At 35.3% G+C, this 24,419-nt stretch overlaps 1 pseudogene; it reads left to right on the top strand.

The window, feature by feature from the left end:
* The window catches only part of LOC121217179 (uncharacterized), a 102,383-nt pseudogene extending 87,986 nt beyond the window's left edge, over positions 1-14,397 (top strand).
* Positions 14,398-24,419: the final 10,022 nt, after the last annotated feature.

Genomic DNA, 24,419 nt, shown 5'->3' with positions numbered 1-24,419 from the left:
AGTGTTTAACAAAACATCTAGCCAAAACGATTGCTTTGTTTTCTGCTTTTGTTATAATAAGTTGATCTAAAAATCGCGGAAGCTTTTAAAACTCTATTGTTTAAATTTTGTGTCTTTGAAAATAGTAATTATTTTGAAAGTTCGTCCTCTCCTAAACTAGAAGTTTAAAACAAGTAAGTAAAAACCCAATTAAAAATTTAAACAAACTTAAAGGCCTTATTACATAGACAAAACCCAACATAAACTTTAAATTTAAATAAAAGCAAGTGTAGCACAGTTGCAATTGTGTGGCCACCTCTGAGTCCCTCGCAGCACCAAATCACCTAAGGTTGAGGATTACCTATACAGTTAAAAGGAAAAAGTGAGTTTACAAAAACTCAGTGTGTCCCCTATCAGTCAAACAGTATACAACATACAGTAACAGTCTGAGCCTGAGCCCTATTCAGTAACAATACGGTGTGGGCCTTAGCCCAATACATTAACAGTGTGGGCCTTAGCCCACTACAGTAATAGTACAGTGCAATAATGCAACCCATCTCAATTTAGCCAACACACCACTCCGTACCACCAACACACCATGTGGGGATAAAATCGACCCACCCGCCAACACACTGATATCGCAGCAAAGATTCCAGTAATAGTATTGCAACAAAGCTGCCAGTAACAGTATACTTCCTCCATAACAGTATCCCAACCCAATACAGTATGTCATGTCATAAATCAAACGTGTATGCAAAATGTCATACTCAATCATAGTTATACATATCATAGAGCAAATCAGTTATACATAACATAGGGCCATATTAGTCATTTCATCTCATAGGGGTATAACAGTCATTTTACCCTATGGTGTTATTTTGGTCATTTTACCCTATAGGGGTATTTTAGTCATTTTACCCAATAGGAGTATTTTGGTCATTTTACCCTATAAGGGTATTTTAGTCATTTTACCCTATAGGGGTATTTCAGTCATTTTACCCTATAGAGGTATTTTTGTCATTTTACCCTATAGGGGTATTCCGATCATTTTATCCTATAGGAGTATTTTGATCATTTATTGACCTTTCGAAAGGTTTGCAGTCATCTCGAATGACTCAAATAACCTAAAATGGTCAAAATAGTGTAAATGGGCCCAAGTGGACCCACATGTTCGTACGGCCCGTTCAGCCCAGAATTTGCCACGACTAAGGAAACTATAATGCCCAGTCTAATATTTGCCACAATTTGTGGATTTCATCTGTGTGGGGCCCACGAGCCCATTGAGCCCACACAGCCCATGATGCGATCCCGGTCGCATCATGTTACAACACAACTCGATGCTACCGAGATTGGCCCAAACTCGAGGGGCCCAAGTGCAAAATGAAGTTTTTAATTTCAGTTTGTCAATTTGGCAGCTGGAAAATAAGGACTTTGATTCATTAATTTTTAGTTATTTTAGTTTGTGTTTTTAATTATGTCATAGTTTGCACATCATTAATATGTGTTCTGCATTTAATAAAGTCATGCATTATGTAACTTTCATGTTAGTTAAGTTTGCATCATTAAATTAAGTCAAGTTAGATTAATTATGTAACTTTCATGTTAGTTAAATTTGCATTTCAAAACCATGCATTTAAGCATCTTAGTTTAATAAATGAGTTGCTGGACATTTATTCAACTCATCTTAGTTTTAATTAATAAGTGTTTTTGTTGAACTTTATTTAATAAGTGTTGTTCTTAATTAATCTAGTTCCTAGGATTATTTATTGATGCATGAGTTAAGTTCATTTAATTATGCTTCTTTAATTAAACTAGTTGCTGGAATAATTATTGCATATATGTTTTAGTTCATTTATTTAAGTAAGTTTAATGTTTGTTATGATTAATAAGTGTTTTCATTTGTTTAATAAACTCATTTTAATGTGTTTATTGCAGGTGACTTTTTAGCTTATAGTGGTTACAATTCAAGGCTGTTACACATTTAATTAAGTGGTTGTTCAAGTTTTTTTGAGTTACAATTAAAGGGGCTGTTATAAAGGGAGCTTAAAATCATTAAAGGAGTTTTTAAAGAGCATTTTATGCCCTTTAAAATTCAGCAGCAACTCTTCCACTTCCAGCCGTTTTTGGAGCTTTCAAGAGAAATTAATCAAGCCTTTGAATGTCATTAAGGAGCTGGTTAAGAGATGGTGTCTATTCAACTAGCCAAGAACAACTCAAGAGTCATTTTCTAAGCCATTAAAGACATTCAAATCAGCTGAATTAAAGTGATTTTATGGAAGGAGTTATTTGGTTCAAAGAATAAGAAAAGACATAAGTTTTTATGGCACATTAAGTGGATGTTTTTGACCATTCGGTTACCTTGTTTTAGCATTATAAATAGATGTAATCAGCCATAGAGAGAAGAACTTTTTGCTGAATATAGATGAAATATTTGAATTGTGAGCTATCCAATTCTCTTTGTTCTTTCGGAATTGATTTGACTTATCAAGCATAGCTTGTGGCGTCCATCTTTTCTTTGTTGCTGAACTTATCACCTTTGGTGTGGTGTTCAATATACCTTTGGTTCCTATCATAGTTGATAGTGGGTCAAGGTTCCTTTCCTGTTTCCTTTAACCGAAAACACCTAAAGACCATTTTGAGATTCGGGTCAACAATTCGTTATTGTTGGTTCATTTTCGGTCTTAGCCAATTAATTTGTATTGTTTCCTCTTTATTTTGTTTATTACCTTTGTTTGAAGCCATTATCTCTATTTTGTTTCATTTTAAAACCGAAACGAATCCATCCTTACTCAATTCACGGTTGGGCAACACATACGACTCAAAACATCACGAGACGAGTTCGTATCAAATTGGTATCAGAGCTAGTGAATTTGGAGTAAGAATCGACGTTGTCGGCATTATGGTATAGTAGTTTCTCGAAAAAAAAACTCGAAAAAAAAATTCAAAAAAAAATTTTTTGGTTTCCATTCAAACTTAAAAGATTGGATATCAAGTTGTGAAAAAAAAATTTTGAAAAAAAAATTGTGAAAAAAAAAATTGTGAAAAAAAAGAGAGAGCTAGTTTTGAAATTTAGTTTTTGTTTGCTGCCCAAATTTTAGTCATTATTACCTTCTACTATTTCGCCACACCCAACCTTTTCATTTCTTTGTTTCAAGCCTACCTTCCTTTGTCCTACAATAATCTTACCAAGCCCAAACATCAAGTTTGTAAGCCGACCCACAACAATTGCTTTTAAGTTTAAATAATTCCTAAGAACTTAGAGAGGAGAGTGAGTGGAAAGAGGCAAGAGAGTAGTGAGTTTATTCAAGAGAAAAAAAGCCAAGTGTGTGAGATTTCATTATGAGTGGATAGTGAGATTCTTTGTTGTGAGTTCTTAGAAAAAATGTCACGAAGCTTGGAAAAAAATTCAGACAAGGGAGTTGGATTCCGTCCTGTAAGAATTGTTGGAGGAAGTGTGCCAGATTTTACACTCCAAGCCTTTACGCATGAAATGGAGCATCTATTTGATCGAAAACTCAAACCCATCAAGAAACGATTGGATCGTGTCGAAGAGCGGAGTCATCGAGCAAGAACCCAACGGGAGCAAATTTATCCAAATGAAAGGACGGGAATGAGATCATCAAGGAGACGAACATTCGACGAATATGTGAAAAGAGACCTTTATCCAGATTCCTATTCTTCAAGGAATTTAGGCCAAAATAAATCCAGCTATGAGTTTGAAGCCTATCAAGGTAACGAACGAGAAAGTACAAGTCATTCTTCGTATGCATCAAAGTATTCATCTACGGAAAAATCCTTACGAAGAAGTGAATGTGTTTCGTATAAGAACTCATCCATGGAGGTTTATTCACGAAGAGTTGATCGTGGCTCTTATGAAGATTCTTCCATTTCTTTCCAACGAAAAGTCTATTTTCTGATTCTTTTGTATTATCTCCATTTTGTAATAAAATTGAGAGAAGAAAAAGAGTGACGAGAGAAAAAGAAATCGAAAAAGAAACAAAAATTGAAAAAGAGAAAAAGATTGGAGAAAGAAAAGAAAGAGTGCGAGAAACAAGTGTTGTTGAAAATGAAAGAGAATTGATGAGTGAAACTGAGTTTTCAACAAACAAAGAGATTGTGGAAAAAGAAAGAGAAGTTGAAAAAGAAACGAGTGGAAAATATGAAAGTCAACAAGAAAAAGCGAGGAATGTTTTTACTAACCAATCTGCAAGTTGTCCTCATATTGTTTCTTCTTTCAAGGTTTCTAGAGATTCAAATGACAAGTTTCAACTTCATTACCTTCCTGATGAGAGATGATTCCATTTGATCGAAAAAGGTAAGGTTCAAGCGCTTAAAGGTAAGCAAGGTAAGGAGTTTTTAGTCAGTGAATCATGGCAATCAGGTTTGAAAGTTGTTGATAAAATTTCTGATAACTTAGTTTTAAAAAGATCTCCTTATTTTGATTTGGTTAATTGTTACTCGCTATTTGTGGTTGATAAATTCGTTTTAAGTGGAGGCATGAAGAGTTGTTCACTCAATAAGTTTTGTGTTGAAAAATCTTTTGATGTTGTTCGATTAAATCCACAAATACAAAATCTGATCATGTTTGATAAAGAGCTTTCATGTGAAACGCTCAATCTGTTTGATCGTGATGGTAATGAAAATTTTTTAACTCTTAGTGTGAGATCTTCGTATATTTGCATGAGATTTGAGAGATTTGATTGTTTGAATTTATTTTTGCCTACATCTTCTTTATTTGGCATGTGTGATGTCTTGGTGAAAGTGAAGTTTTTGTTACGTTACGGAACGACTGATCAAAACCATGTTTTTAAACCCGGAGCCTGTATTCCTAAGTTGATGTCAAGCGAAGGTGAGTATCAAAATTGTATTTTGAATCAATGTGTTGACCCCTTCTATTTGCTTCAAGTTTTATCTTTATTTAGTTCGAAAACCAAACATGTGAATTTCGTTGGCTTGCCAAGTCAAAATCAAATTTTTTATTCTGGAGGTTGTTGTATATTGTTGCTTAATGGATTCGAACATGTGTTGCATGATTTTAACTTTAATGTGCTTCAAGTTCTTCATAAGTTACTAGCCACAAATTTTTCTGGTCAAACTGAAATGGTGAACAAAAACTTTGTCTTTGATCCCGGTGAATGCTGTTCCATATCATTGTTCAAGGGATTTGGACCATGGAATTCTAATTTTCAAAACTATAATCTTCAAATATCTTGTGAATTAGGTTTGTTTCCATTGAAGAAAAAGGTAATACCAATTTCTGTTTTTGATCCCGGCATTGATTCATATGTTGTTCTTTTGAGTTTATTTGCTCAAGTTGTGACTAAAATCTTGGAAAGTTCTTTTCTGTTTAACCTTCATTGTGTCACTAATTTGTTTTATTGTTTTGTAGGTGGCGTTGTTAGGTGGTACCCTCCTAAAGAGGGAGGGCATGCAAATAACCTACTTTCTTGTCGAGCCGTATATGATTCACACGTTCTTGAAAGTGACTTTGTCAGGTTTATGACCAACGAGGTTTGTGACCTTGAGAGGTTTGTCGCGAGCAAATGGCCCGATTTGAGGACAAATCATTTTCAAGAGGGAGGGTATGATGCGATCCCGGTCGCATCATGTTACAACACAACTCGATGCTACCGAGATTGGCCCAAACTCGAGGGGCCCAAGTGCAAAATGAAGTTTTTAATTTCAGTTTGTCAATTTGGCAGCTGGAAAATAAGGACTTTGATTCATTAATTTTTAGTTATTTTAGTTTGTGTTTTTAATTATGTCATAGTTTGCACATCATTAATATGTGTTCTGCATTTAATAAAGTCATGCATTATGTAACTTTCATGTTAGTTAAGTTTGCATCATTAAATTAAGTCAAGTTAGATTAATTATGTAACTTTCATGTTAGTTAAATTTGCATTTCAAAACCATGCATTTAAGCATCTTAGTTTAATAAATGAGTTGCTGGACATTTATTCAACTCATCTTAGTTTTAATTAATAAGTGTTTTTGTTGAACTTTATTTAATAAGTGTTGTTCTTAATTAATCTAGTTCCTAGGATTATTTATTGATGCATGAGTTAAGTTCATTTAATTATGCTTCTTTAATTAAACTAGTTGCTGGAATAATTATTGCATATATGTTTTAGTTCATTTATTTAAGTAAGTTTAATGTTTGTTATGATTAATAAGTGTTTTCCTTTGTTTAATAAACTCATTTTAATGTGTTTATTGCAGGTGACTTTTTAGCTTATAGTGGTTACAATTCAAGGCTGTTACACATTTAATTAAGTGGTTGTTCAAGTTCTTTTGAGTTACAATTAAAGGGGCTGTTATAAAGGGAGCTTAAAATCATTAAAGGAGTTTTTAAAGAGCATTTTATGCCCTTTAAAATTCAGCAGCAACTCTTCCACTTCCAGCCGTTTTTGGAGCTTTCAAGAGAAATTAATCAAGCGTTTGAATGTCATTAAGGAGCTGGTTAAGAGATGGTGTCTATTCAACTAGCCAAGAACAACTCAAGAGTCATTTTCTAAGCCATTAAAGACATTCAAATCAGCTGAATTAAAGTGATTTTATGGAAGGAGTTATTTGGTTCAAAGAATAAGAAAAGACAGAAGTTTTTATGGCACATTAAGTGGATGTTTTTGACCATTCGGTTACCTTGTTTTAGCATTATAAATAGATGTAATCAGCCATAGAGAGAAGAACTTTTTGCTGAATATAGATGAAATATTTGAATTGTGAGCTATCCAATTCTCTTTGTTCTTTCGGAATTGATTTGACTTATCAAGCATAGCTTGTGGCGTCCATCTTTTCTTTGTTGCTGAACTTATCACCTTTGGTGTGGCGTTCAATATACCTTTGGTTCCTATCATAGTTGATAGTGGGTCAAGGTTCCTTTCCTGTTTCCTTTAACCGAAAACACCTAAAGACCATTTTGAGATTCGGGTCAACAATTCGTTATTGTTGGTTCATTTTCGGTCTTAGACAATTAATTTGTTATTGTTTCCTCTTTATTTTGTTTATTACCTTTGTTTGAAGCCATTATCTCTATTTTGTTTCATTTTAAAACCGAAACGAATCCATCCTTACTCAATTCACGGTTGGGCAACACATACGACTCAAAACATCACGAGACGAGTTCGTATCAGCCTATTACGGCCTAAGCCCATGAAAAAGCTCATGGAGGCCTTTATAGTCTATCGCCCATGTTTCGCGGGTTGGGCTTACCACACGAGCGATCGCACGCTTGTGTGGTCTCAAATGTCGTATATTCGGCTTTTTAGCTTTTTGCCATTTTACGATTGTACTGGAGTGTTTACACACCTATTTACAAGAAGAGTTCAAATCTCCACGTACCCCAACCTAGATTTAATCAAGACCCAAAGTTAGTCCTTTAATCATTAGGGTAAAACACCTTCTTATTGACACTAAATCCAAAACACCATCCTTACCTTGCTTGAAAGAGGGTGACTTTACTCCACCAAGACCGCCAACCAAAAGTGGTCATGCACTTATCGATTATCTGTGATACGACCATGCCCCGGGCACACTTTTGGATCAGCTCCCTAAGCATTGTTTGCAAATCCATGCGAGCTGAATTAGTTCAATTTCATTTCGTTAAGCTCCGTTTAGCTCGTTTCCAGCTCACTCGAGCTCAAGTCAACACACTCAAGCTCAATTCAGCTCAATCTTAACCCAATGAGCTTATTTTTAGCTTTCTTTAGCTTGCATTTATTTTGCCGAAATAAACCATTTAATTTGTCATTAGTTAAATTAGTTGTTTATCTTAAGTTAGTTAATTTGTTAAAATCTGGACAAATAATTAATTAAGTGTTTTAATTATATCTAAATTAAATACTTAATTAATTATGATCTTTTAAATATGTCTAAAATTGTTAATATGTATGGCCAAATTTAATGTGCAAATTATTGAGTTCATATGCTGCTAATTTAATGTGTTTGAAATGCATTTAACTTGCTGATTTAATTTGCTGCAGGTTCATGAACGGATTGGTGCAATGTATGGGAGTGTGCATGCACAATTGAGGTTCAATGGATGGCATTTAAAGGAGCACATGCATTTGGGACGTTCATGCAAGAGGGAGTTGCTGAAACTTCATGTATTTGAAGATTCATGGATCATATTTATGGGGGAAAATACATGGGACGTTTCATGCATGATTCATGCATTTTCAAGATGACCATTCAAGTATTTTAGGCACATTAATGCCTCATTCAGCCAAGGGAGATGTAGGATCATTAAAGAGCTGCACATTCATGGAATTATGGAGATTCTTCAAGGCTAAGGATGCATGAATGCATCAAGTGAAGCATCATGATGGTTCGGCCAATTCATGTACCATCTTCAAGCATGAACTGGATTTTAATGCTATTTGTGTGAACATGTTAAATACCTGTGTGAACAGAATTTAAGTTAGTGTGAACAACATAGATGCCGAATATCAATAGGCATTTTAGGCTTATAAATAGCTTACTTGTTTATTGTAAAAGGTTACAGAATTTGATCAATTAAACTTAATAGAACTTTTGTTCTTGTGAGGTTACCTCCTCTCTTCTTTCGTTCGAGTCTCGAAGCGACTTATCTAGCTTGCTAGTGGTGTCAATCTGAACTCCATTGAACTTATCACCGAACCGGTGTGGCGTTCAACCATCTTCCTATACCTTTGGTTCTTACCTCCATATAGGTAACGGGTCAAGGTCCGTTTCTATCCTTCATCAAAATTCACCTTAAGCAATATAAGACTCGGGGCAATACTTTTTAGTATTGAATCATTCTTAAAGTTTGAGTTCTTTATCCATTTCCATTTATTTATCATCTTTGTAACTTAATTCTTTGTTAAACCGAACCTATCTTTCATCAAACCAAAACCCATCCTTTGAACCCATTTTGCCTACCTTCCGCTTATAAAACATTCAAACTCCATCTATCTACAAATTTGAACGAGCTTCTCGTCGACGATCGGGCATCTTAAGTGAACCCGACTCAATTAATCGGGCCGGATCACATCATTTTGTATCAGAGCTTGCAAAATGAGGAGCGCCGACGTTCGTAGCTATCTCGAAAGATAGGTTTGTAAAAAAAAAGTTTCAAAAAAAAATCAAAAAAATCTCGAGTTGTAATTTTATTTTATTTTCTCTTTTCTTTATTGTATTTACCTTACTATTGTATTGGAGTATCAAAAAAAATCAAAATTCAAAAAAAAAAGAGAAGTGAGCAAAAAAAGAAAAAAAAAGTAAAAAAAAGAACAAAAAAAAAGTGAAAAGTCTTGTGAGTTTTATTTTCATCTCTTATTACTCCGATCATCAAGTTTCCCTTCCTACCATTATTTACCCATCCCAACGCCACACTTTAAACCAAATTTCTTCTTTATTCAGCCTACCCTACACCCGACATTATCCCTTGTAACCAATTTGAAACCGACCCTCAAGCAGCAAATTAAGTCTACCGAGACAAATCACGAAATTGTGAGAAGAGGTTGAATGGAAAAAGGCACGAGTGAAATTACATCAAAGAAAAAGCCAAAATTTGAATGTAAACACGAGTGCGAGTGAAAATCATTATTTCCTTTTCGAGCGAATTTGTGAGGTTTGTGGTAAGGTATTTATTTTCTTTATTATTTTTTGTCTAACATCTTCTTGTCATTACTTAATCATGTCTCGAGAAACATTTCCCGAATCAGAATTCCAATATTTGATGCAAGAGATGCGTAGAATGGTGAAATCAAAATTTGATAAATTGCATGATCGATTGGATTGAGTGGAGGAAAGAGCCCGATGGAAGCCAAACTCACCGGGTCAAGAGACAAAGACAAGATCATCACGAAAGCACACATCCCATGATTATTCGAGAAGAGATTCATACCATGATTCCTATTCAATGAGGAACTCAAGACGAAGCAAAGCAAGTTTTGAGTTTGAAGCTTTTCAAGGTGACGAACGAGAAATCACAAGTAGTCATTCGTATGCACCAAGGTATTCGTCCGCCAAGAATCAATCTCGAAGAGGTGATCATTTTTTGTATGAAAGTCGTTCCAATTTTACCCAACGAGAGTCATTTCGTGCTGATTCATTTGTAACATCTCCATCCTATAATGAAAGAGCGAGGCAAAAAGAAAAAGAAATAAGAAGAAAGGAAAGACAAGAGATGTTGATGAGAGAAAATGAGCATATATGGAATGAAATCGAGAGACGAAAAAAGAAATGAAAGAAAAGGAACAAGAAATTGAAAAAGAGAGTGAGATTGAAGAAAGAAACGAGAGTGTAAAAGAAACGAGTGTCATGGAAAAAGAAATTGAGATTGAAAAAGGATGTGAAAAAGAGAAAGAAATCGAAAAAGAAATTGAGATTGAACAAAAGTGTGAGGAAAAAGAGGAAATTGAAAAAGAAAGAAAAAACAATGAGTTAGAAAAACAAACGAGAGAAAAGGAGGCAAAAGAGTAAGAAAAAGTGAGGAATCTGTTTACTAAGCCACATGAGAATTTGTCTTGTTTTGTTTTCTCTTTTCAGGTCTCCCGAAGGCCAAGTGACGATAATTTTCAACTCCAATACCTCTCGAAGGAGAGAAGGTTCATTTTGGCTGAAAAAGGTAATGTTCTCAACGATCCTAGTTCGCCTATGCCAAAAGGTAAGCAAGGTATGAATGTTGAAAATTTTAAAGCACTTCTGCCTTACTCGATTGTTGATGGACACACTGTTGATGATTTGGCCTTTAGAAAGAATCTGAACTTTGACGTGGCTATTTGTCATTCTTTGATTGATGATGATCCATTTGTTTTGTCTAATGATAAGAAGATTCTTGCTTTTGAAAAATATCATTTTGATGGTATTGGTTGTTTATCTTTAACTTGCAATGGAATGCATGTTTTGGATGCGCAAGATGAAAGTCCATATAAAATGTTCATTCTCACTGATCATGTTGAAAAGGAATGGAAATGTATTGATGAATACGCCATTGGCAAGATTTTTGATGAAGAGCGAATAAATCAGCACCAACAAAATCTGAAATTGTGTGATCAAAAGTTGACATATCATCTGCTTGGTTGTGTTGATCATGTGGATTATCTAATTTTTGGTGTGAAATTTCCATGTTTTTGTAAATATTTTCGAATGAAATTTAAAGGGTTTGCTTGTTTGAATTTGAGTATGTTAACACCCTCGTTGTTTAATTTGTGTAAATTGTTGGAGATAAAAGGACTCTTTTTGCCATTTGGATCGAGTAGTCAAAATCATGTCTTTAATCCTGGAGTTTGCTATTATGAATCATCCATGAAAGAAAGCAAGCATCGTAAAATTTGTTTGAATGAATGTGTAAACAATCTTTGTTTGTATGATACTTTGTCTTTAAGTTTGAAAATGAGCCATGTGAATCTTGTTGGTTTGTTAAGTCAAAATCAAAATTTTATTTTCGGAGGATGTTCTCAACTGTGGACTAAAAGATCCGAACATGTTTTGAATGATAATGATTTTGAGTTGCTTAGTGCTCTTTCTATGAAGTCGGTCATGAAATTGCCAAATCAAATTGAAATGGCAAGAGAAAATTTTGTCTTTGACCCCGGTGAACACCATTCTATATCATTGCCTAAGGTAATCGAACCATGGAAAGTTGACTTCCAAAACCATAGCTATCAAATGCCTTGTGATTTATGTTTGTTTCCATCGAAGAAAAAGGTAAGAACGATTTCTATTTTCGACCCCGATATTGGATTATTTGTTCAAACTGTGAATCAAATCTCAAAAAGTTCCTTTGTGTTTAATCTTCATCGTGTCACTAATTCGTTTTATTCTTTTAAAGGTGACAATGTGAAGTGGTACCCTCCTAAAGAGGGAGGGCATGCGAATGAGCTTCTTTTGATCCGAGTTAATTGTGGCTTTCAGAATCTTCAACGATTTTTCGCGAGTAAATGGCCCAATTTGGGGACAAATCGCTTTAAAGAGGGAGGGGATGATACGACCATGCCCCGGGCACACTTTTGGATCAGCTCCCTAAGCATTGTTTGCAAATCCATGCAAGCTGAATTAGTTCAATTTCATTTCGTTAAGCTCCGTTTAGCTCGTTTCCAGCTCACTCGAGCTCAAGTCAACTCACTCAAGCTCAATTCAGCTCAATCTTAACCCAATGAGCTTATTTTTAGCTTTCTTTAGCTTGCATTTATTTTGCTGAAATAAACCATTTAATTTGTCATTAGTTAAATTAGTTGTTTATCTTAAGTTAGTTAATTTGTTAAAATTTGGACAAATAATTAATTAAGTGTTTTAATTATATCTAAATTAAATACTTAATTAATTATGATCTTTTAAATATGTCTAAAATTGTTAATATGTATGGCCAAATTTAATGTGCAAATTATTGAGTTCATATGCTGCTAATTTAATGTGTTTGAAATGCATTTAACTTGCTGATTTAATTTGCTGCAGGTTCATGAACGGATTGGTGCAATGTATGGGAGTGTGCATGCACAATTGAGGTTCAATGAATGGCATTTAAAGGAGCACATGCATTTGGGACGTTCATGCAAGAGGGAGTTGCTAAAAGTTCATGTATTTGAAGATTCATGGATCATATTTATGGGGGAAAATACATGGGACGTTTCATGCATGATTCATGCATTTTCAAGATGACCATTCAAGTATTTTAGGCACATTAATGCCTCATTCAGCCAAGGGAGATGTAGGATCATTAAAGAGCTGCACATTCATGGAATTATGGAGATTCTTCAAGGCTAAGGATGCATGAATGCATCAAGTGAAGCATCATGATGGTTCGGCCAATTCATGTACCATCTTCAAGCATGAACTGGATTTTAATGCTATTTGTGTGAACATGTTAAATACCTGTGTGAACAGAATTTAAGTTAGTGTGAACAACATAGATGCCGAATATCAATAGGCATTTTAGGCTTATAAATAGCTTACTTGTTTATTGTAAAAGGTTACAGAATTTGATCAATTAAACTTAATAGAACTTTTGTTCTTGTGAGGTTACCTCCTCTCTTCTTTCGTTCGAGTCTCGAAGCGACTTATCTAGCTTGCTAGTGGTGTCAATCTGAACTCCATTGAACTTATCACCGAATCGGTGTGGCGTTCAACCATCTTCCTATACCTTTGGTTCTTACCTCCATATAGGTAACGGGTCAAGCTCCGTTTCTATCCTTCATCAAAATTCACCTTAAGCAATATAAGACTCGGGGCAATACTTTTTAGTATTGAATCATTCTTAAAGTTTGAGTTCTTTATCCATTTCCATTTATTTATCATCTTTGTAACTTAATTCTTTGTTAAACCGAACCTATCTTTCATCAAACCAAAACCCATCCTTTGAACCCATTTTGCCTACCTTCCGCTTATAAAACATTCAAACTCCATCTATCTACAAATTTGAACGAGCTTCTCGTCGACGATCGGGCATCTTAAGTGAACCCGACTCAATTAATCGGGCCGGATCACATCAATCTGCACCACAAACAATGATCTCAAACTAAGTTAGGCCATATAAGTGGCCTCAAATCGCGAATGATATCCTAAAGGAACATAGTCAGCATACGGCCTAAACCCCAAAAGTGAGGTAGCATATTACCTTGTTTGAACGTTGAGGACAAGGGTTGCGACTACTTCAAACCACATACAACCCACCACTCCTCAATGGAAACCCTAAAATTGCAACGAGTAACAGCTTGATACGAGTCACAAAGGCCCAACTCAAGCTCAAGAACGTGATGGGCTCAAATTACCACAAGGCCCAATAACGAGGTCAAAGGCAAGGCAAATGCGTATGAAACTAAATGGAACCATTCAACACTTCATTAGCAAAGCCTTAGACGTGAATAAAAAGGAAAAAGAAAATCAAGATTCACTTTCTTATTTTCAAGAAAATCAAGAAACCGAATCTTGGTCCAATTTTGCTATTTTGAGCGATTTCAAGAATCAAGAAAATCAAGATTTCAAATCTTGGAAATCTTGGTCCAAGAAATCGAATCTTGCAGTTAAGGCCCATTGGATCTCAGTTACGAGCATCAACGAACCAATTTTAGGAGAGAACAGATTACAAGCCCAAGTTATTGAAGATACGGCACTTAGTTGAAAATCAGGCCAAATTGTCAAAGTGGCCCAATTTGTAAAATTTTAATTCTTTAAATACTTAGTTTTAATTTTTACGCTTTATGATTTAATTCCTATGTAAAAATTCAGCCCAAGCAGCTCATTAAAAAGCCTTGTGATATGGCCATGCCTCATGTCCTACCTAGCTCGAACAAGGAGTCGTTGGAGTTGCCCCAAGGTCCCATCACCCGATCACGAGCTAAACAATTCAAGGAGGCTGTTTCGGCTTTAGTTGACAAAGTTTGGGGCGAGATCTTGGTTGGTCACATCGAGGAAGCTTGGACCAACTCGAAAAGCAATCTGTGCACGAGCTGAATTAACTTCCATTTCAGCTCAATGAGCTCGAATTAGCTCAACTTCAGCTCAAACATTTTCAATTCAGCTTAATATCAACTAGACATTAATTTAATAGCTGAATATTTATTTAAGTCGATTTAATTAGTTTATTACAGCTTATTAATATGTTTGTTGCATGTTTTTAATATGTCAAGTTTTATTACATGATTTTAAGTTGCTATAAAGCTGCCGAATTTAATGAGCTGATTTTAGTGATATAGTTGACCGAATTAATGTTTCATGGTTTTAATATTAATTTTGTTCAGCTAAATATCATATTAATTTTAGTTCTTCTTATTTATATAGGTTGGCCGAATGTGTGGGATCATTTAACAAGGTTAGCCGAATTTGAAGATTCATTTTAGCAAGGTGCATGCATGTTAGATACATTGCACCTGGAGATACATGCATCAAATTGGTGAGCTGAATTCAACATTCCTAGGTGACTATTCGGCCAAGGGAGCTAATGTTTCCAACTCCAAAGCTGCCCATTAATTCCTTTCACATTTGCTGGATGCATCTTGGCTTTTCGGTTCCATGTGTTCACACTCCATGACTCTTCAACGTTGAGCTTTCACACTTGAATTGGCTGCTCATTATCCTCTTAATTGCTGGTCACTTTTCAGCCAAAAGTTGCAACATAAATGAGCTAATTTATGCCCATTGGCCGAACCTAGCTATCCATGCATCATCCAAGTTTTTCTAAGTCCAATGCTTCATCTAGAAGGTGTCTAATGGAGCTCCATGTTCAGCCGAATCTAGCTAGTTCATTTAAGTGATTCATTTGCTTAATTTTTAAGGAATGTAAGTGACCATTCGGCTAGCTTAGGTGTTGCTTATAAATAGCTGAAATTTTACTTTGTAAAGGACTTTTTGACATTTTAAGTAACGAATTGCTGCAAAATTTGTGAGGCATTTTCTCTCAAATTTCGTTCGAGACCCGTAAGACTTATCTAGCTTCTAGTGGCATCTTTTCGAGTCTTTCTTTTGAACTTATCACTCCCTAAACCCGAGTGTGGCGTTCACCTTTGATACCTTTGGTTCATACTTTACTAAGTATTGGGTCAAGGTCCTTATCGACCATTTCCAACTCAATTTGGTCCTATAAGTTTCGGGTCAACACTCTTCTTTAGTGTTGGTTCACTCTTGACCTTTTTGAACCATTACCAATTCGTACCAAATACCATATCATTTCGTACCAACTTCCATACCATTTCGTACCAATTCCCAAATACCAAAACGTACCAAAACCAAAGACCATTTCTTAATTAAACCTAAACTGAACTCGATCATTCTATTCATACCATTTCGACTTAAACCAAATCCACATCCAACTTTGCACGAACTTACTTTACTTCTTTGAATACAAATATATTCTATCTTCTTCTTGTCTAATATACTTCTTCGTTTACGATCGGGAACTAAACGACTCGGGCTCAACTACTAAACCGAGATCGTATCATACATGCATCAAATTGGTGAGCTGAATTCAACATTCCTAGGTGACTATTCGGCCAAGGGAGCTAATGTTTCCAACTCTAAAGCTGCCCATTAATTCCTTTCACATTTGCTGGATGCATCTTGGCTTTTCGGTTCCATGTGTTCACACTCCATGACTCTTCAACGTTGAGCTTTCACACTTGAATTGGCTGCTCATTATCCTCTTAATTGCTGGTCACTTTTCAGCCAAAAGTTGCAACATAAATGAGCTAATTTATGCCCATTCGAGCTGATATCGAGGAGGATCGAGAGGCAACCATGGCTAGGTTCCTTGCAGGTTTAAACCGTGACATTACAAACATAGTTGAACTACAACACTATGTTGAAGTGATGGACATGGTTCACATGGCGATTAAGGTTGAAAAGCAACTTAAGCGAAAAGGAGTTAGTAGACCCTATGCCAATTCTTCAACCAACAAATGGAATCAAGGAGTCAACAAACCCTCTGTTAGAACAAAAGAGCCGACTGTAGCAGTTAAATCAAATCAACCCATTGGAGAGACAAGTCGAAATAAAAATGAGCAAGCGCCAAATCGCACGAGAGACATAAGATGTTTCAAGTGTCAAGGCCGAGGGCACATAGCTAGTCAATGTCCCAATCGACGAATTATGGTGATAAGAGCTGATGGAGAAGTTGTGTCGGAGGAAGAGGATGAAAATGAACCTGAAATGCCATCTGATGATGAAGATTTAGAGTTACCCGTTGAAGGAGAAATTCTTGTGGTGAAGCGTAGCCTCAGTATTCAAAGTGTTGAAACTGATCAACAAAGGGAGAATATTTTTCACACTCGATGCCACATTCAAGGCAAGGTATGTAGTATGATCATTGATGGTGGTAGTTGTACTAATGTAGCTAGTATTATGTTGGTGGAAAAGCTAGGTTTGGCTACAACTAAACATCCAACTCCATACAAGTTGCAATGGCTAAATGATGGAGGTGAGCTGAAAGTAACAAAACAAGCTGTGGTGGCATTTTCTATTGGAAAGTACCAAGATGAAGTGGTCTGCGATGTAGTTCCTATGCATGCGGGACATCTACTTTTGGGACGTCCATGGCAGTTTGATAGGCGCGTGATCTATGATGGTTATACAAATCGCTATACATTCAAGCATTGAGGCAAGAATGTAACTTTAGTGCCATTGACTCCAAAGCAAGTGTACCAAGATCAATTGAAGTTGAAGGAAAAGATTGAAAAAGAGAGAGACAAGAAAAATGAAAAAAGAAAGAAAAAATTGAGGGAGTGGAGGTAAAAGTACGAGAGGAACAAGAAAGTCAAAAAGAAATTGAGAGTGGTAAAATGAGCGTATTTGCGAGAGAAAAAGAGATAAGAAAATCATTGTTGTTGCATCAACCCGTACTTGTACTTATGTACAAGGAATGCTTATTTGATGCTAACGAACTTGATAATTCTTTACCTTTGTCGATTGTTTCTTTACTTCAGGAATTCAAAGAAGTTTTCCCGGAAGATGTGCCAAGTGGATTGCCTCCTTTTCGAGGTATTGAACACCAAATAGACTTTATTCCCGGAGCTACAATTCCAAATCGACCAGCTTATCGAAGCAACCCAGAGGAAACTAAAGAGTTGCAACGACAAGTGGCGGAATTAATGGAAAAAGGCTATATACGGGAGAGTTTAAGTCCATGTGCGGTTCCCGTTCTGTTGGTACCTAAAAAAGATGGTTCATGGAGGATGTGCGTAGATTGCCGAGCTATCAACAAAATTACCGTCAAATACCGACATCCCATTCCTAGACTTGATGATATGTTAGACGAGCTTAGTGGAGCAAAATTGTTCTCTAAGATTGATCTGAAAAGCGGGTGTCATCAAATTCGTATGCGGGAGGGGGACGAGTGGAAGACTGCGTTTAAGACTAAATACGGTTTGTATGAGTGGTTAGTGATGCCTTTTGGCCTCACCAATGCACCGAGTACTTTCATGAGGTTGATGAACCACGTTTTGAGGTCATTCATTGGTCGTTTTTGCGTAGTTTATTTTGATGATATTTTAATTTACAGCAAATCATTAACTGAACATCTTGAACATTTGCATGCTATTTTGAAGGTTTTACGAAAGGAAGTATTGTATGCAAACCTTAAGAAATGTAACTTTTGTACTGACAAAGTTGTTTTTCTAGGTTTTGTTGTAAGTGCGAATGGATTAGAGGTGGACCAAGAGAAGATTAAAGCAATACAAGAATGGCCACGACCGAATAACATCAGCCAAGTTAGAAGCTTTCATGGCCTTGCAAGCTTCTATAGGAGGTTTGTACCGAATTTTAGCACTCTTGCTGCCCCATTAACCGGTATTATCAAAAAAAATTCACCTTTTATTTGGTCTGATGAACAAGAATCTGCTTTTGTTAAAATCAAAGATTGCTTGACTAAAGCTCCACTTTTATGTTTGCCGAATTTTAACAAAATTTTCGAGGTAGAATGTGATCCGAATGGAAATCAATCAAGACGACCTATATGATCCGAATGAAGCCGAAAGTGATCAAGGATCAAACATAAGTGAAGGACGAAGAGGTCAAAGGAATCGAGGTAATCGGAATCAAAGACGCATGGATGACGACTTAAGAAACATTAAACTATCCATTCCATCCTTTCAAGGAAAATCTGATCCGGAAGCCTACTTGGAATGGGAGAAGAAGATCGAATTGGTTTTTGATTGTCATAATTATTCTGAGATCAAAAAGGTGAAGTTGGCGGCCATAGAATTCTCTGATTACGCTATGATATGGTGGGATCAACTCACTACGAGCCAAAGAAGGAATGGGGAACGGCCAATATCCACTTGGGCCAAGATGAAGGCCGTGATGAGACGTCGTTTCATTCCCTCTTACTACCATCGGGAACTCTATCAAAAGCTTCAAAATCTCACTCAAGGTTCAAAGAGTGTTGAGGATTATTTCAAAGAGATGGAGATCGCAATGATCCGAGCCGATGTCCAAGAAGATCGTGAAGCAACGATGGCGCGATTCCTTGCTGGTCTCAACCGAGATATCGCTAACATTGTGGAACTCTAACATTAAGTTGAGATAGTGGACATGGTACACATGGCCATTAAGGAGGAGAAGCAACTCAAGCGAAAGAGTACCACTCGAAGTTTTCCTACTCCAAGCACAACTAGATGGGGGCAAAGTTCGAGTAAAACTAATCCACCAAGCCGTGCTAAAGAGCCAATGTTGCCTACCAAAGCAAACAAACCTATGGGCGATACGAGCAAAGGTAAGGCAACCGAATTATTTGCTAACCGTTCAAGAGTGATACGAACTCGTTTCGTGATTGATTCGAGTCGTTAGTGATGCCCGATCGTGAATTGAGTAGAATAGAATCGTTTCGGTTTAAAGGAAACAAAATAGAAATAATGGCTTCGAACAAAGGTAATAAACAAAATAGATAGGAAACAATAACAAATTAATTGGATAAGACCGAGAATGAACCAACAAATAAGGGAATTGTTGACTCGAATCTCAAAATGGTGCTTAGGTGTTTAACGGTTTAAAGAAACAGCAAGAAAACTTGACCCACTATCAACTATGATAGGAACCAAAGGTATATTGAACGCCACACCAAAGGTGATAAGTTCGGTAAACAAAGAAAAGATGGACGCCACAAGCTATGCTTGATAAGTCAAATCAATTCCGTAAGAACAAAAAGAATTGGATAGCTCACAATTCAAATATAACATCTATATTCAGCAAAAGTTTTTTTTCTCTCTATGGCTGATTACATCTATTTATAATGCTAGAACAAGGTAACCGAATGGTCAAAAACATCCACTTAATGTGCCATTAAAAACTGATGTCTTTTCTTATTCTTTGAACCAAATAACTCCTTCCATAAAAACACTTTAATTCAGCTGATTTGAATGTCTTTAATGGCTTAGAAAATGACTCTTGAGTTGTCCTTGGCTAGTTGAATAGACACCATCTCTTAACCAGCTCCTTAATGACATTCAAAGGCTTGATTAATTTCTCTTGAAAGCTCCAAAAACGGCTAGAAGTGGAAGAGTTGCTGCTGAATTTTGAAGGGCATAAAATGCTCTTTAAAAACTCCTTTAATGATTTTTAAGCTCCCTTTATAACAGACCTTTTTAATTGTAACTCAAAAGAACTTGAACAGCCACTTAATTAAATGTGTAACAACCTTGAATTTAACCACTATAAGCTAAAAAGTCACCTGCAATAAACAAATTAAAATGAATTTATTAAGCAAATGAAAACACTTATTAATCATAACAAACATTCAACTTACTTAAATAAATGAACTGAAACATATATGCAATAATTATTCCAGGAACTGGTTTAATTAAAGAAGCATAATTTAAAAAAACTTAATTTATGCATCAATAAATAATCCTAGGAACTAGATTAATTAAGAACAACACTTATTAAATAAAGTTCAACAAAAACACTTATTAATTAAAACTAAGATGAGTTGAATAAATGTCCAGCAACTCATTTATTAAACTAAGATGCTTAAATGCATGGTTTTGAAATGCAAATTTAACTAACATGAAAGTTACATAATTAAACTAACTTGACTTAATTTAATGATGCAAACTTAACTAACATGAAAGTTACATAATGCATGACTTTATTAAATGCAGAACACATATTAATGATGTGCAAACTATGACATAATTAAAAACACAAACTAAAATAACTAAAAATTAATGAATCAAAGTCCTTATTTTCCAGCAGCCAAATTGACAAACTAAAATTAAAATTTTCATTTTGCACTTGGGCCCCTCGAGTTTGGACCAATCTCGGTAGCGTCGAGTTGTGTCGTAACATGATGCGACCGGGATCGCATCATACCCTCCCTCTTGAAAACGATTTGTCCTCAAATCGGGCCACTTGCTCGAGAAAAAATTTTCAAGATCATGACCCCCTTTGTTCATTATCTTGACAGAATTATTTTCAAAATTCTGAAAACCACAAATGGCTCGGCTAGAAAGAAGGTCATTTGCATGCCATCCCTCTTTAGGAGGGTACCACCTAACATCATCACCTACAAAACAATAAAACAAATTATTGACACAATGAAGGTTAAACACAAAAGAACTTTCCAGGATTTTAGTCACAACTTGAACAAATAAACTCAAAAGAACAACACATGAATCAATACCGGGATCAAAAATAGAAATTGGTTTTACCTTTTTCTTCGATGGAAACAAACCTGATTCACAAGGTATTTGAAGATTATAGTTTTGAAAATTAGAATTCCATGGTCCAAATCCCTTGAACAATGATATGGAACAGCATTCACCGGGATCAAAGACAAAGTTTTTGTTCACCATTTCAATTTGACCAGAAAAATTTGTGGCTAGTAACTTATGAAGAACTTGAAGCACATTAAAGTTAAAATCATGCAACACATTTTCTAATCCATTAAGCAACAATATACAACAACCTCCAGAATCAAAAATTTGATTTTGACTTGGCAAGCCAACGAAATTCACATGTTTGGTTTTCGAACTAAATAAAGATAAAACTTGAAGCAAATAGAAGGGGTCAACACATTGATTCAAAATACAATTTTGATACTCACCTTCGCTTGACGTCAACTTAGGAATACAGGCTCTGGGTTTAAAAACATGGTTTTGATCAGTCGTTCCGTAACGTAACAAAAACTTCACTTTCACCAAGACATCACACATGCCAAATAAAGAAGATGTAGGGAAAAATAAATTCAAACAATCAAATCTCTCAAATCTCATGCAAATATACGAAGATTTCACACTAAGAGTTAAAAATTTTCATTACCATCATGATCAAACAGATTGAGAGTTTCACATGAAAACTCTTTATCAAACATGATTAGATTTTGTATTTGTGGATTTAATCGAACAACATCAAAAGATTTTTCAACACAAAACTTATTGAGTGAACAACTCTTCATGCCTCCACTTAAAACGAATTTATCAACCACAAATAGCGAGTAACAATTAACCAAATCAAAATAAAGAGATCTTTTTAAAACTAAGTTATCAGAAATTTTATCAACAACTTTCAAACCTGTTTGCCATGATTCATTGACTAAAAACTCCTTACCTTACTTACCTTTAAGCGCTTGAACCTTACCTTTTTCGATCAAATGGAATCGTCTCTCATCAGGAAGGTAATAAAGTTGAAACTTGTCATTTGAATCTCTAGAAACCTGGAAAGAAGAAACAATATGAGGACAACTTGCACATTGGTTAGTAAAAACATTCCTCGCTTTTTCTTGTTGACTTTCATCTTTTCCACTCGTTTCTTTTTCAACTTCTCTTTCTTTTTCCACAATCTCTTTGTTTGTTGAAAACTCACTTTCACTCATCAATTCTCTTTCATTTTCAACAACACTTGTTTCTCGCACTCTTTCTTTTCTTTCTCCAATCTTTTTCTCTTTTTCAATTTTTGTTTCTTTTTCGGTTTCTTTTTCTCTCGTCACTCTTTTTCTTCTCTCAATTTTATTACAAAATGGAGATAATACAAAAGAATCAAAACAATAGACTTTTCGTTGGAAAGAAGTGGAAGAATCTTCATAAGAGTCACGATCAACTCTTCGTGAATAAACCTCCATGGATGAGTTCTTATATGAAACACATTCACTTCTTCGTAAGGATTTTTTCGTAGATGAATACTTTGTTGCATACGAAGAATGACTTGTGCTTTCTCGTTTGTTACCTTGATAGGCTTCAAACTTGTAGCTGGATTTATTTCGGCCTAAATTCCTTGAAGAATAGGAATCTGGATAAGGGTCTCTTTTCACATATTCGTCAAATGTTTGTCTCCTTGATGATCTCATTTTCGTCCTTTCATTTGGATAAATTTTCTCCCGTTGGGTTCTTGCTCGATGACTCCGTTCTTCAACACGATCTAATCGTTTCTTGATGGGTTTGAGTTTTCGATCAAATAGATGCTCCATTTCATGCGTAAAGGCTTGGAGTGTAAAATCTAGCACACTTCCTCCAACAATTCTTACAGGACGGAATCCAACTCCCTTGTCTAAATTTTTTTCCAGACTTCGTGACATTTTTTTAAGGACTCACAACAAAGAATCTCACTATCCACTCACAAAGAAATCTCACACACTTGGATTTTTTTTCTCTCGAATAAACTCACTACTCTCTTGCCTCTTTCCACTACTCCTCCTCTCAAGTTCTTAGGAATTATTTAAACTTAAAAAGCAATTGTTGTGGGTCGGCTTACAAACTTGATGTTTGGGCTTGGTAAGATTATTGTAGGACAAAGGAAGGTAGGTTTGAAACAAAGAAATGAAAAGGTTGGGTGTGGCGAAATAGTAGAAGGTAATAATGACTAAAATTTGGGCAGCAAACAAAAACTAAATTTCAAAACTAGCTCTCTTTTTTTTTTCAAATCTTTTTTTTTCACAATTTTTTTTTCAAAATTTTTTTTCACAACTTGATATCCAATCTTTTGAGTTTGAATGGAAACTAGTTTTTTTTTCGATTTTTTTTTTGAATTTTTTTTTCGAGTTTTTTCTCGAGAAACTACTATACTGTAATGCCGAAAACATCGATTCTTACTCCAAATTTGCTAGCTCTGATACCAATTTGATACGAACTCGTTTCGTGATTGATTCGAGTCGTTAGTGATGCCCGATCGTGAATTGAGTAGAATAGAATCGTTTCGGTTTAAAGGAAACAAAATAGAAATAATGGTTTCAAACAAAGGTAATAAACAAAATAGATAGGAGACAATAACAAATTAATTGGATAAGACCGAGAATGAACCAACAAATAAGGGAATTGTTGACCCAAATCTCAAAATGGTGCTTAGGTGTTTAACGGTTTAAAGAAACAGCAAGAAACCTTGACCCACTATCAACTATGATAGGAACCAAAGGTATATTGAACGCCACACCAAAGGTGATAAGTTTGGTAAACAAAGAAAAGATGGACGCCACAAGCTATGCTTGATAAGTCAAATCAATTCCGTAAGAACAAAAAGAATTGGATAGCTCACAATTCAAATATAACATCTATATTCAGTAAAAGTTTTTTTTTCCTCTATGGCTGATTACATCTATTTATAATGCTAGAACAAGGTAACCGAATGGTCAAAAACATCCACTTAATGTGCCATAAAAAACTGATGTCTTTTCTTATTCTTTGAACTAAATAACTCCTTCCATAAAAACACTTTAATTCAGCTAATTTGAATGTCTTTAATGGCTTAGAAAATGACTCTTGAGTTGTCATTGGCTAGTTGAATAGACACCATCTCTTAACCAGCTCCTTAATGACATTCAAAGGCTTGATTAATTTCTCTTGAAAGCTTCAAAAACGGCTAGAAGTGGAAGAGTTGCTGCTGAATTTTAAAGGGCATAAAATGCTCTTTAAAAACTCCTTTAATGATTTTTAAGCTCCCTTTATAACAGACCTTTTTAATTGTAACTCAAAAGAACTTGAACAGCCACTTAATTAAATGTGTAACAACCTTGAATTTAACCACTATAAGCTAAAAAGTCACCTGCAATAAACAAATTA

The sequence above is a fragment of the Gossypium hirsutum genome, chromosome D05 (assembly GCF_007990345.1).
Source record: "Gossypium hirsutum isolate 1008001.06 chromosome D05, Gossypium_hirsutum_v2.1, whole genome shotgun sequence".
In the NCBI taxonomy this organism is placed as follows: Eukaryota; Viridiplantae; Streptophyta; class Magnoliopsida; order Malvales; family Malvaceae; genus Gossypium; species Gossypium hirsutum.
Note: the sequence above shows the minus strand (reverse complement) of the source record. Positions and strands in the feature narration are given on the sequence as shown.